The sequence below is a fragment of the Hemiscyllium ocellatum genome, unplaced genomic scaffold, assembly GCF_020745735.1.
Source record: "Hemiscyllium ocellatum isolate sHemOce1 unplaced genomic scaffold, sHemOce1.pat.X.cur. scaffold_3310_pat_ctg1, whole genome shotgun sequence".
Classification (NCBI taxonomy): Eukaryota; Metazoa; Chordata; class Chondrichthyes; order Orectolobiformes; family Hemiscylliidae; genus Hemiscyllium; species Hemiscyllium ocellatum.
Window position 1 is genome coordinate 12,501 of NW_026868379.1, and position 12,123 is coordinate 24,623.

Consider the following 12,123-nt stretch of genomic DNA (forward strand, 5'->3'; position numbering starts at 1 on the left):
CCTCGCACGTTAAACTCTGTGTCATTTCTCTACAAGTGTCCCCAGCCGATATCTCTCCTACTGTATCCTCTGCCAATCCTCCACATGACAGTGAGCTCCAGGATCGACAGTGAGACCTCGCAAATGCTAACGGGGCAGATCTGACGCAGTGAGGTCCTGGTCCCCAGTTAAAAGTGGCTTACTTCCATAAATACAGCAAACAACTCCCTACCCTGAGCTGACTCTCAGACAGTCGTGATTTCCAGATACAAACCATACCGTGAGGCACTCCATCCTGGGCAGAGAATCTTCCAATCATGAACCCTGCCATATATCCCCGTAGTGCCCAGGAATGTGCAGGTTAGGGTGGGATTGGCCGTGCTAAATTGTACCCAGGGATGTGCAGGTTAGGGTGGGTTGGCCGTGCTAAATTGTCCCCCGTAGTGCCCAGGGATGTGCAGGTTAGGGTGGATTGGCCGTGCTAAATTGTCCCCGTAGTGCCCAGGGATGTGCGGGTTAGGGTGGGATTGGCCGTGCTAAATTGTCCCCCGTAGTGCCCAGGGATGTGCAGGTTAGGGTGGATTGGCCGTGCTAAATTGTCCCCGTAGTGCCCAGGGATGTGCAGGTTAGGGTGGATTGGCCGTGCTAAATTGTCCCCGTAGTGCCCAGGGATGTGCAGGTTAGGGTGGATTGGCCGTGCTAAATTGTCCCCGCGATGCCCAGGGATGTGCAGGTTAGGGTGGGATTGGCCGTGCTAAATTGTCCCCGTAGTGCCCAGGGATGTGCAGGTTAGGGTGGATTGGCCGTGCTAAATTGTCCCCGTAGTGCCCAGGGATGTGCAGGTTAGGGTGGATTGGCCGTGCTAATTTATCCCCGTAATGCCCAGGGATGGGCAGGGTGGATTAGCCAGGGGGAATACAAAGCGATTTGGGTTTTGTGTTGGAGGTGAAATGCTCTTCACAGGGTAGGTATGGGCCGAATGGTCTGCTTCCTCTCCTATAGGCATTCTATTAAACCTATATCTCCAGAACCATAGCAATATGGTTAACTCTTTTAATTACCCCCTGGGCAATTATGGATGAGTGGTAAGTGATGGGTCAGATCTGCTAATGTTCGGTGAGTGAAGTAGGAATGAGCCCTGTAACTATACAGAATAAACTTATTCAAATGGTCCTTTATAAAGGAGTGTCAGAGGCTGAGGGGTGACCTTTATAGAGGTTTACAAAATTATGAGGGGCATCGATAGGATAAATAGACAAGGTCTTTTCCCCCTGGGGTGGGGGAGTCCAGAACTAGAGAGGCATAGGTTTAGGGGGAGAGGGGGAAAGATATAAAAGAGACTTAAGGGGCAACTTTTTCCCCCTGGAGGGTGGTACGTGTATGGAATGAGCTGCCAGAGGAAGTGGTGGGGGCTGGTACAATGACGACATTTAAGAGGCATTTGGATGGGGATATGAATAGGAAGGGTTTGGAGGGAGATGGGCCGGGTGCTGGCAGGTGGGACTAGATTGGGTTGGGATATCCGGGCCAGCATGGACGGGTTGGATCGAAGGGTCTGTTTCCGTGCTGGACATCTCTGTGACTAAGTGTTGGAAAGCTTAGCCAATAGGTGCAGGAAGAGGCCATTCTGCCCTTCGAGCCTGCACCACCACTCATTAGGATCATGGCTGACCATTCTCGATCAGTGTCCTGTCCCTGCCTTATCTCCGTAACCCTTGATTCCACAATCCTATCCAACTCTTTCTTAACTGAAGCCAGAGACTGGGCCTCCACTGCCCTCTGGGGCAGAGCGTTCCACACAGCCACCACTCTCTGGGTGAAGACGTTTCTCCTCATCTCTGTCCTAAGTGGTCTACCCCATATTTTTAAGCTGTGTCCTCTGGTTTGGCGCCAACCACATTTTCCTGAACAGAATTGCTCAGTCGTCTAAATGATTAGCTTTCTAATGAGCTATGACTAAATTCCTGAAATGCCTTAATCATCAGAATATCCAATTGATGCCCTTCAGTTTGGGATTTGTTGGAAGCATCCCCCCAATCAGTATGTTTTGTTTTGGGTTCTTTTTTTCCTGCGGTTTCGATGACCCTAATCCCGGGTTCCTGACATCCACGATTTCCCCGAGAGAGAGTCGGTCTGTAAAGTCCCAGCGTCAGGGAGTCCCTGCAAACGAATCTTATGCTTCAGTAGCGGGTGGGGTGGGGGGGGAAATCCTCATGCAGGAGAAAGTGAGGTCTGCAGCTGCTGGAGATCAGAACTGAAAAATGTGTTGCTGGAAAAGCGCAGCAGGTCAGGCAGCAGCCGAGGAGCAGGAGGTTTGTAGAGGGAGGAAGGGAGCTTGTTCAAGGAAGGCACCCTTGCAAGAGGCTTCGCAGTTGGTTAAAATTGGATGCTGCGCTTTTCCAGCGACACATTTTCAGCTCTGACCTCCAGCATCTGCGGTCCTCACTTTCTCCTTGAAGAACTCCTGAAGAAGGGCTTATGCCCGAAACGTCGGATCTCCTGCTCCTCGGAGGCTGCCTGACCTGCTGCGCTTTTCCAGCAACACATTTTCAGCAAAATGATCGTGTAGACCATTTTGGCTGTGAACGCATTTCTGAAGGGAGGGGACTGAATGAGAGCTTAACTTGACAACAGAGGAGGAGAAATGGCTGTCCGAATGCAAGATTGCAAAGGCAGAGTCCTTCACATTTCCTGAGTGCTGTCTGTGACACAGAACGCCATCCCCTCCCACCTCCAGGATATGTTGAGTCCCTTGATGAAAGACGGTACAGTTTAACCCTTCAATATCAGATGAATGTGCAGAGAGAGTACAATTTAATCATTCAACATCACAGGTTCGCTATTAACAGCGGGGATCGGAGTTTGACCCTGGAAACACATGCAAACATTACCTTAACCCCCGCCCCCACCACCTCTGCGTGTCCTGCATGCTGCGTTGCACCTTTCTCTAAGTAGAATGCAGTCTTCCTTGCTGGCTGTAGAAATATGAGGCAGTACAGAGATGCCCTGCGGTTCTGGGTTCAAAGCCTGCCATGGCAGACGGTGGAATTTGAACTTGATGAAAAACCTAGAATTAAGAAACAGTTTTTTTTCTTAAACTGAGGAGATTCCAAATCTCCCGGTTATATATTTATAAAAAATGTTATTCCCTGCGCTTCTCTGGGTGCTCTGATTTCCTCTCACGGTCCAGAGATGCGCAGGTCAAATGGATTTGCGGGGTGCTAAATTGCCCGTGCTGTCCGGAGACAGGCAGGACGAGGGGGGATTTGTCAGGAAAAATGCAGGGGGTTGGATCTGCTGGGACGCTCTTTGGCTGGCTCAGTGGTTAGCACCGCTGCCTCACGGCGCCAGGGACCCAGGTTCGACTCCACCCTCTGGCAACTGTCTGGGTGGAGTTTGCACATTCTCCCCGTGTCTGCGTGGGTTTCCTCCGGATGCTCCGGTTTCCTCCCACAGTCCAAAGATGTGCAGGTTAGGGTGGATTGGCCGTGCTAAATTGTCCCTGTAGTGCCCAGGGATGTGCAGGTTAGGGTGGATTGGCCGTGCTAAATTGTGCCCAGGGATGTGCAGGTTAGGGTGGATTGGCCGTGCTAAATTGTGCCCAGGAATGTGCAGGTTAGGGTGGGATTGGCCATGCTAAATTGTCCCCGTAGTGCCCAGGGATGTGCAGGTTAGGGTGGGATTGGCCGTGCTAAATTGTCCCCGTAGTGCCCAAGGATGTGCAGGTTAGGGTGGATTGGCCGTGCTAAATTGTCCCCGTAGTGCCCAGGCATGTGCGGGTTAGGGTGGGATTGGCCGTGCTAAATTGTCCCTGTAGTGCCCAGGGATGTGCAGGTTAGGGTGGATTGGCCGTGCTAAATTGTCCCCGTAGTGCCCAGGGATGTGCAGGTTAGGGTGGATTGGCCGTGCTAAATTGTCCCCGTAGTGCCCAGGGACGGGCAGGTTAGGGTGGATTGGCCGTGCTAAATTGTCCCCATAGTGCCCAGAGCTGCACAGATCCAGGTGCATTAGTCAGGGGTAAATATAGGGTGGGGTAATGAGTCTGGGTGGGTGACTGTTCTGCGGGTCAGTGTGGAGCTGTTGGGCCGTTGGGGCCTGTTTCCCCACTGTAGGCATTGTAATTCTAATTTAAAAATACTCCTGCCTCACAGCGGTAGTGGTTACATTTTCCCCAGCCCCCATGCTGTATGTGTGTGTGGGCGGGGGTGAGACCCAGTGAAAGACACAAGGAGCACGAATCTTTATTCAATGTCCCCCACTATGAAGATAGGAAACACCCGAGTGACCGGTGCCAAGCAGTGCCCGTCCCAGAGGGCAATGCCATCTGATCAAAACAGCGAAGGGGTGGGCAGGGATTAAATTAAAATAGAGTGGGGCCGGGAGAACTAAGGCACTCCAGACCCCACCTCTCCCTGAACAGCTCGAAAGTGTTGTTAAACACCCCGTCCTGGACCTGATGCTGTCGAAAACAATGCAGATGCTGGAACCCAGAGTCTAGGTTTACAGCAGTGCTGGAAAAGCACAGCCCGTCAGGCAGCATCCGAGGAGCGGGGGGGGAGAGCCACTCGATGTTTCGGGACGTTAGGAATTGCGGGCGGAGCGTTGACCCTCCCGCTCCTCGGATGCTGCGCTTTTCCAGCACCGCCCTCTCGCCTCTGAAATCCCAGTCCTCACTCAGTCCCGCGCTCTCACGGATAAGCCGACCCCCCCCCCCCCCCCCCCCCCCCTTTTACTTTTGGCCTCGTGTATAAGTCGACCCCGGTTCCTCCCGGTGACGGGGTCGATATTTACGAGTGAGGGTGCCTGCCCGTGGGGCGCCTGCTGGTTGTAACGCTGCGTTCTGGGTTCCTTCGGTCAACCAGCCGTCGTGCTCTGTTCCAGGATTTTGTTCCAGGATTACCATAACGGGGAGGGTCTTGCTGTTTCCGTGGTATCCGTTTCAGTTATCTGAAGTTTACTGCAGCCCGAACGTGTTACAGGGAACATTCCCAAGGTAAACTTCCCATTTTATAAATAAAAATGAATTCCCTCGAACGCACCTCATGTATAAACCAACCCTCCCTTAATAAGTCTCCGAAATTCGACCGATGGAATCCCACAAGCCCATCCCTTGGCAAAATCCCAACCACGGATTCTTACAGGCAGGTGGGATAGGTCTCAGAGGGACAGTCAAAGTCAGGAAACGTTATCTGGAACTGCAACGTTCCCTGGACTCCAGCGTCTTTCGCCTGTCGTGGCTAAACCAAACTCGAAAGAACCGGAGCTGGGAGACCTGTCCGTTCCCCTGCTGTTGGTAAATCTAGGCTCTGCACCTCTGCCTTTACAGCCCCAAACATAACTTGAAACCGTCTCCCGTCTCTTCGTGAAAAAGCCCAGCGACAGAATGACCGTGTCAAAGTAACCGCATCAGCACAGGCCTGTACGTGACTCCAGACCCACGCACCGAGGTTAACTTTTGACTTGTCTCTGGACAATCTGGGATGGGGAATAAATACCAGCTGAGGCAGTGACCCCTGCGTCCTGTGAATAAATGACCGAAAGGCATAAAAGATATGTTTTGTGAGTTCCATTTCCTGCTCTCAGGCGTTTGTGCACGTGTGTGTGTGTGTGAGAAATGGTAACTGGGTAACACTAAATGTGTGTGTGACCGTTGGGAAGGATATTGATTTATAGCAGCTCTCGATACTCTCAGACTGACCTTTCCCTATTCCTTTGCCTGGCTGCAGTTTGATCTCTCTCTCTGGGCTCCATCTCCACCTATCGTTTCCTCTTCTTCACCCCCCACCACCATTTCAGAAAGATTATTCACTGGCCACACAGTTGGTGGAATATAAATGAAGATTTACACACCTTGTTCTACATACATACACACACACACACTAACACTCTCTCACAGGCACACACACTCACAGACACACTCATACACACACACTGACACACTCACAGACACACTCATAGATACAAACACTCACAGACACACTCATACACTCACAGACACAAACACATACACACACTGATACACACACTCACAGACACAAACACATACACACACTGATACACACACTCACAGACACACACGCACACAGATACCAACACTCTCAGACATACTCATACACACACAAACACAGACACACACGACACTCACAGAGACACACAACACACTAAGACACACATATAGAGACACACACTCAGACACACGACACACTCACTCACACATACACGTACACACACAGACACATGCACACACAATCACAGGCATACACTCACAGAGACACAGACACACACACACACACGACTTGGGTGCTGGGGAAGCTGTTAGCCGGTTCTGTGGAGGGAGAGAGTAAATAGAAAGAAATCTTGAGCTGTGTCAGCGGTTCCTGTTCACTCTGAGAGCTGACTCCAAGGGAGTTCGCTCAATGTCAAGGACTCTGTTGGGGGGCAGCACTGTGGCTCAGTGGTTAGCAATGCTGCCTCACGGCGCCAGGGACCTGGGTTCGATTCCAGCCTCGAGCGACTGACTGACTGGGTGGAGTTTGCCCTTTGTCCCCGCGTCTGTGTGAGCTTCCTCCCACAATCCAACGCAGGGCGAAGTGACCGTGCTAATGTTGCCTGCAGTGTTAGGTCCATTAATCACTGGGGAATGGGTTACTCTTTGGCAGGTGGGTTTGGACGTGTTGGGCCGAAGGGCTGGTTTCCACACTATAGTGAATCCAATCTCCACGTGCAAATAAAGGGTGACTTGGTGATTGGGGGGGAAAAAAAGAATCGAGAAATTGTTCGCTTGGAGATTTGCAGGGGGCGGTTCACGGACTCCCAGCCCAACTGCGTGTTCTGTGCTGCTGTGGACCGTGTGTATGGGGGTGTTTTGCACCCCACCGCCCCACCCCCCTTTTTAGTTTTCCCGAAGGATCTTTTAGGTTTGAGGTTGCACTTCAGCCTCACCCTCCTGGTCTTTGCGCCCCTGGTCCAGAGGGGGGGTGGGGAGGCCTCTCTGTGGGTCTGCTCCAGGCAGTAGGCTGTGGAGGGGGTCATTATGGCCGGTCACCTGCCCCCTCTTCCTCTGGGTGTCGCTGGAGAAGGAGCACGCGGTCTCCACCGACACCTTCGAGGTTTTTCAGGTCGAGGTGGACACCGAGGGACATGGATAGGGTAAATAGACAAGGTCTTTTCCCCCTGGAGTGGGGGAGTCCAGAACTAGAGGGGGGTAGGTTTAAGGTGAGGGGGGGAAGGGGACCTGAGGGGTAACTTTTCCCCTCCTACTATGTTTCATCATTTACATAAATGATTTGGAAGCGAGCATAAGAGGTATTGATCGTAAGTTTGCAGATGACCCCAAAATTGGAGGTGTAGTGGACAGCGAAGAGGGTTACCTCAGATTACAACAGGATCTGGACCAGATGGGCCAATGGGCTGAGGAGTGGCAGATGGAGTTTAATTCAGATAAATGCGAGGTGCTGCATTTTGGGAAAGCAAATCTTAGCAGGACTTAATGGTAAGGTCCTGGGGAGTGTTGCTGAACAAAGAGACCTTGGAGTGCAGGTTCATAGCTCCTTGAAAATGGAGTTGCAGGTAGATAGGATAGTGAAGGCAGCGTTTGGTATGCTTTCCTTTATTGGTCAGAGTATTGAGCACAGGAGTCGGGAGGTCACGTTGCGGCTGTATTGGTGAGGCCGCTTTGGGAATACTGCGTTCGATTCTGGTCTCCCTGCTACAGGAAGGATGTTGGGAAAGGGTTCAGGAAAGATTAACAAGGATGTTGCCAGAGTTGGAGGGTTTGAGCTACAGGGAGAGGCTGGATAGGCCGGGGCTGTTTTCCCCGGAGCATCAGAGGCTGAGGGGTGACCTTATAGGGGTTTATAAAATCATGAGGGGCATTGATAGGGTAAATAGACAAGGTCTTTTCCCCCTGGGGTGGGGGAGTCCAGAACTAGAGGGGCATAGGTTTAGGGCGAGTGGGAAAAGATATAAAAGAGACGTAAGGGGCAAGTTTTTCCCCCAGAGAGTGGTGCGTGTGTGGAACGAGCTGCCAGAGGAAGTGGTGGCGGCTGGTACAATGACAACATTTAAAAGGATGGGGGGGACATGGATAGGAAGGGTTTAGGGGGAGATGGGCCAAGTGCTGGCAAACGGAGGACTAGGTTAGGTATGGGTATCTGGGTCAGCACGGACGGGATGGGCCGAAGGATCTGTTTCTGCGCTGTACACCTCTATGACTCTTATTTTGATTTAATCCCTTCCCTTCCCCCCCCTTTTTCCGCTAATGGAGTCAGCTGTTGCTGGGGATCACAGCTTTAAATTAAGGGGTGGTAGGTATAGGACAGATGTTAGGGGTAGATTCTTTACTCAGCGGGTTGTGAGTTCATGGAATGCCCTGCCAGTAACAGTGGTGGGCGCTCCCTCTTTATGGGCATTTAAACGGGCATTGGATAGGCATATGGAGGAAAGTGGGCTAGTGTAGGTTAGGTGGGCTTTGGTCGGTGCAACATCGTGGGCCGTAGGGCCTGCGCTGCGCTGTATTTTTCTATGTTCTATGTGACTGCACCTGACGACAGAGCAGCGCTCCGAAAGCTTGCGATTTCAAAGTCGACCTATAACCCAGTGTGACTCCTGACGTTTCCTGATAATTGACAATTAGTGGGTGGCATGGTGGCACAGTGGTTAGCACTGCTGCCTCGCAGCGCCCAGAGACCCGGGTTCAACTCCCGCCTCAGGCGACTGACTGTGTGGAGATTGCACGTTCTCCCCGTGTCTGCGTGGGTTTCCTCCAGGTGCTCCGGTTTCCTCCCACAGTCCAAAGATGTGCGGGTCAGGTGAATTGGCCATGCTAAATTGCCCGTAGTGTTAGGTAAGGGGCAAATGTAGGGGTATGGGGTGGATTTCGTTTTGGCGGGTCGGTATGGACTTGTTGGGCCAAAGGGCCTGTTTCCACACTGTAAGTAATCTAATCTAAGGTGCAGGAGTGGGCCATTCTGCCCTTCGAGCCTGCACCGCCACTCAATATGATCATGGCTGATCATCCTTAATCAGTATCCTGTTCCTGCCTTATCTCGGTAACCCTTGATTCCACAATCCTATCCAACTCTTTCTTAAATGAATCCAGAGACTGGGCCTCCACTGCCCTCTGGGGCAGAGCGTTCCACACAGCCACCACTCTCTGGGTGAAGACGTTTCTCCTCATCTCTGTCCTAAATGGTTTACCCCGTATTTTTAAGCTGTGTCCTCTGGTTCGGCGCTCACCCATCAGCGGAAACATGTTTCCTGCCTCCAGAGTGTCCAATCCTTTAATAAACTTATATGTCTCAATCAGATCCCCTCTCAGTCTTCTAAACTCAAGGGTATACAAGCCCAGTCGCTCCAGTCTTTCAGCGTAAGGTAGTCCCGCCATTCCAGGAATTGATCTCATGAACCTACGCTGCACTCCCTCAATAGCCAGAATGTCTTTCCTCAAATTTGGAGACCAGAACTGCACACAGTACTCCAGGTGCGGTCTCACCAGGGCCCTGTACAGCTGCAGAAGCACCTCTTTGCTTCTATACTCAATCCTTCTTGTTATGAAGGCCAGCATGCTGTTAGCCTTCTTCACTACCTGCTGTAGCTGCATGCTTACCTTCATTGACTGGTGTACAAGGACACCCAGACCTCTCTGTACTGCCCCTTTACCTAAATTGATTCCATTTAGGTAGTAATCTGCCTTCCTGTTCTTGCCACCAAAGTGGATAACCACACATTTATCCACATTAAACTGCATCTGCCATGCATCTGACCACTCACCTAACCTGTCCAGGTCACCCTGTAATCTCCTAACATCCTCCTCACGTTTCACCCTGCCACCCAGCTTAGTATCATCAGCAAATTTGCTAATGTTGTGGTTCTGTTCGCTGAGCTGGGAGTTTTTGTTGCAAACGTTTCATCCCCTTTCTAGGTGACATCTTCAGTGCTTGGGAGCTTCCTGTGAAGCGCTTCTGTGCTGATTCTCAGACAACAACTCACCAGGACAAAGGACCCGATACCCAGCATGAGCAAAACCAATGTAGTGTACAAAATCCCATGCAAGGACTGCACAAAACACTACATAGGACAAACAGGAAGACAGCTAACAACCCGCATCCATGAACACCAACTGGCCACGAAACGACATGACCAGCTATCCCTAGTAGCCCAATACTCAAATGACAAACAACATGAATGATTGGGACAACACCACTATTATAGGGCAAGCCAAACAGAACAGCCAGGGAATTCCTAGAGGCATGGCACTCATCCACAAATTCTATCAACAGACATGTCGACCTAGACCCAATATACCGGCCACTGCAGCGGACAGCAACTGACAACCGGAAGTGGCAGATTCAAACCAGTATAAATGCCGGAGGAATCAGCACAGAAGCGCTTCACAGGAGGCTCTCAAGCACCGAAGATGTCACCTACACAGGGGACGAAACGTTTGCAACAAAAACTCCCAGCTCGGCGAACAGAACCACAACAACGAGCACCCGAGCTACAAACCTTCTCACAAACTTTGAATTTGCTAATGTTATTACTAATACCATCTTCTATATCATTAATATATATTATAAAAAGCTGCAGTCCCAGTACTGATCCCTGCGGTACCCCACTGGTCACCGCCTGCCATTCCGAAACAAAGCCATTTATCACTACTCTGTGTTTCCTGTCAGCCAACCAACTTCCAATCCAAGTTAGTACTTTGCCCCCAATACCATGCGCCCTAATTTTTGCTCACTAAAGGGCTTTTGCCGGAAACATCGATTCTCCCGATCCTCTGACGCTGCCTGTCCTGCTGTGCGTTTCAAGGAGCACGCTCTCGACTCTGATAGCCAGCATCTGCAGTCCTCACTTGCCTGCTCCTCTGAACGCTGCTTGACCTGCTGTGCTTTTTTTTTGCCCGCTCCAAGCCTTACCGGCTTCTGTGACTGAGCGAAAAGGGAAGGGAGAACAGCCCTTGCAGTGCGCTGATCCAGAATCTGGTTTCCAGCACCTGCAGCCATTGTTTTTACCTCGTTGATATTAACCCCACTGCGAATCTTCTTGCAAGGATGCCTGCCTTAGAGAAGTTTACCTCCTCTCTCTACAAGAATCTCAGGGAGTCCCTCTCCCACTGCAACTCTCAGGTCATTTCCTCTGCCCTGAAACTCTTCAACCATGTCGTGCCTATCTCCATTCCCACCCATCCACTCCACCCTCTCCTCCCTGACCTATCACCTTCATCCCCTCCCCCACGCACCTATTGTACTCTATGCTACTTTCTCCCCACCCCCACCCTCCTCTCGCTGATCTCTCCACCCTTCAGGCTCTCTGCCTTTATTCCTGATGAAGGACTTTTGCCCGAAACGTCGATTTCGCTGCACTTTGGATGCTGCCTGAACTGCTGTGCTCTTCCAGCACCCGCTGATCCAGTGCCAAGTCACAACCCGCCTCCCCCACCAGCGGAGATCAGAGGAGCGGTCCATGATTGAAACAGGACTCCAGCCAATTGAGCTGAACCTCAAGATTGAGCTGAACGGGTGGATGGCGGCTTTCCCACTTGCTGGGCGTGAGGGAGAGAGAGACGTGGATGAGGGCCGAACGTCCTCCGCCCACCAATACCGGCGCCGGCTGCAGTTCCTGCACCTCCCAGGGCAGGGGAGACGATGGCGACGCCAGTATCCCGCCGTGCCCCGCGCCCCTGCAAGTCCCCTATCTCATTCCATTGTCCGGCGAGGCGAGAGGGTGAAGGATGCCATTGGTCGAGAGATGAGGCGTAGCGGTGACTGGCTCGCCGGTCGGCCAATCAGGGCACGGGGCCATTGTTGGCCGCCGCGCGGCAACTGCGTTGCCGGACACCACCCCACTCCGCACAAAGGGCATGCGCAGTCCCACCCTAACCCGCCCCCTTCCAGCCTTATGTCTCCCTGAATGGCCCACTCCGTTGATCGACGCGGCATTGACCAATCGCAGACTCGAAAAGTCCGTCACAAAGGTGTGACGCACACGGAAGGGTGATTCGTCCCGATTGGTTGTTTTCCGAAAGGGGGAGCCGCCCACTCACTCCAGTCGACGGGCGCGACATCCAATCGGGACTGCCAAAAAGTGGTGACGGAAGAGGGGCGGGCCCCACTCAAAACGTACACCCTGACAACGCCCGGT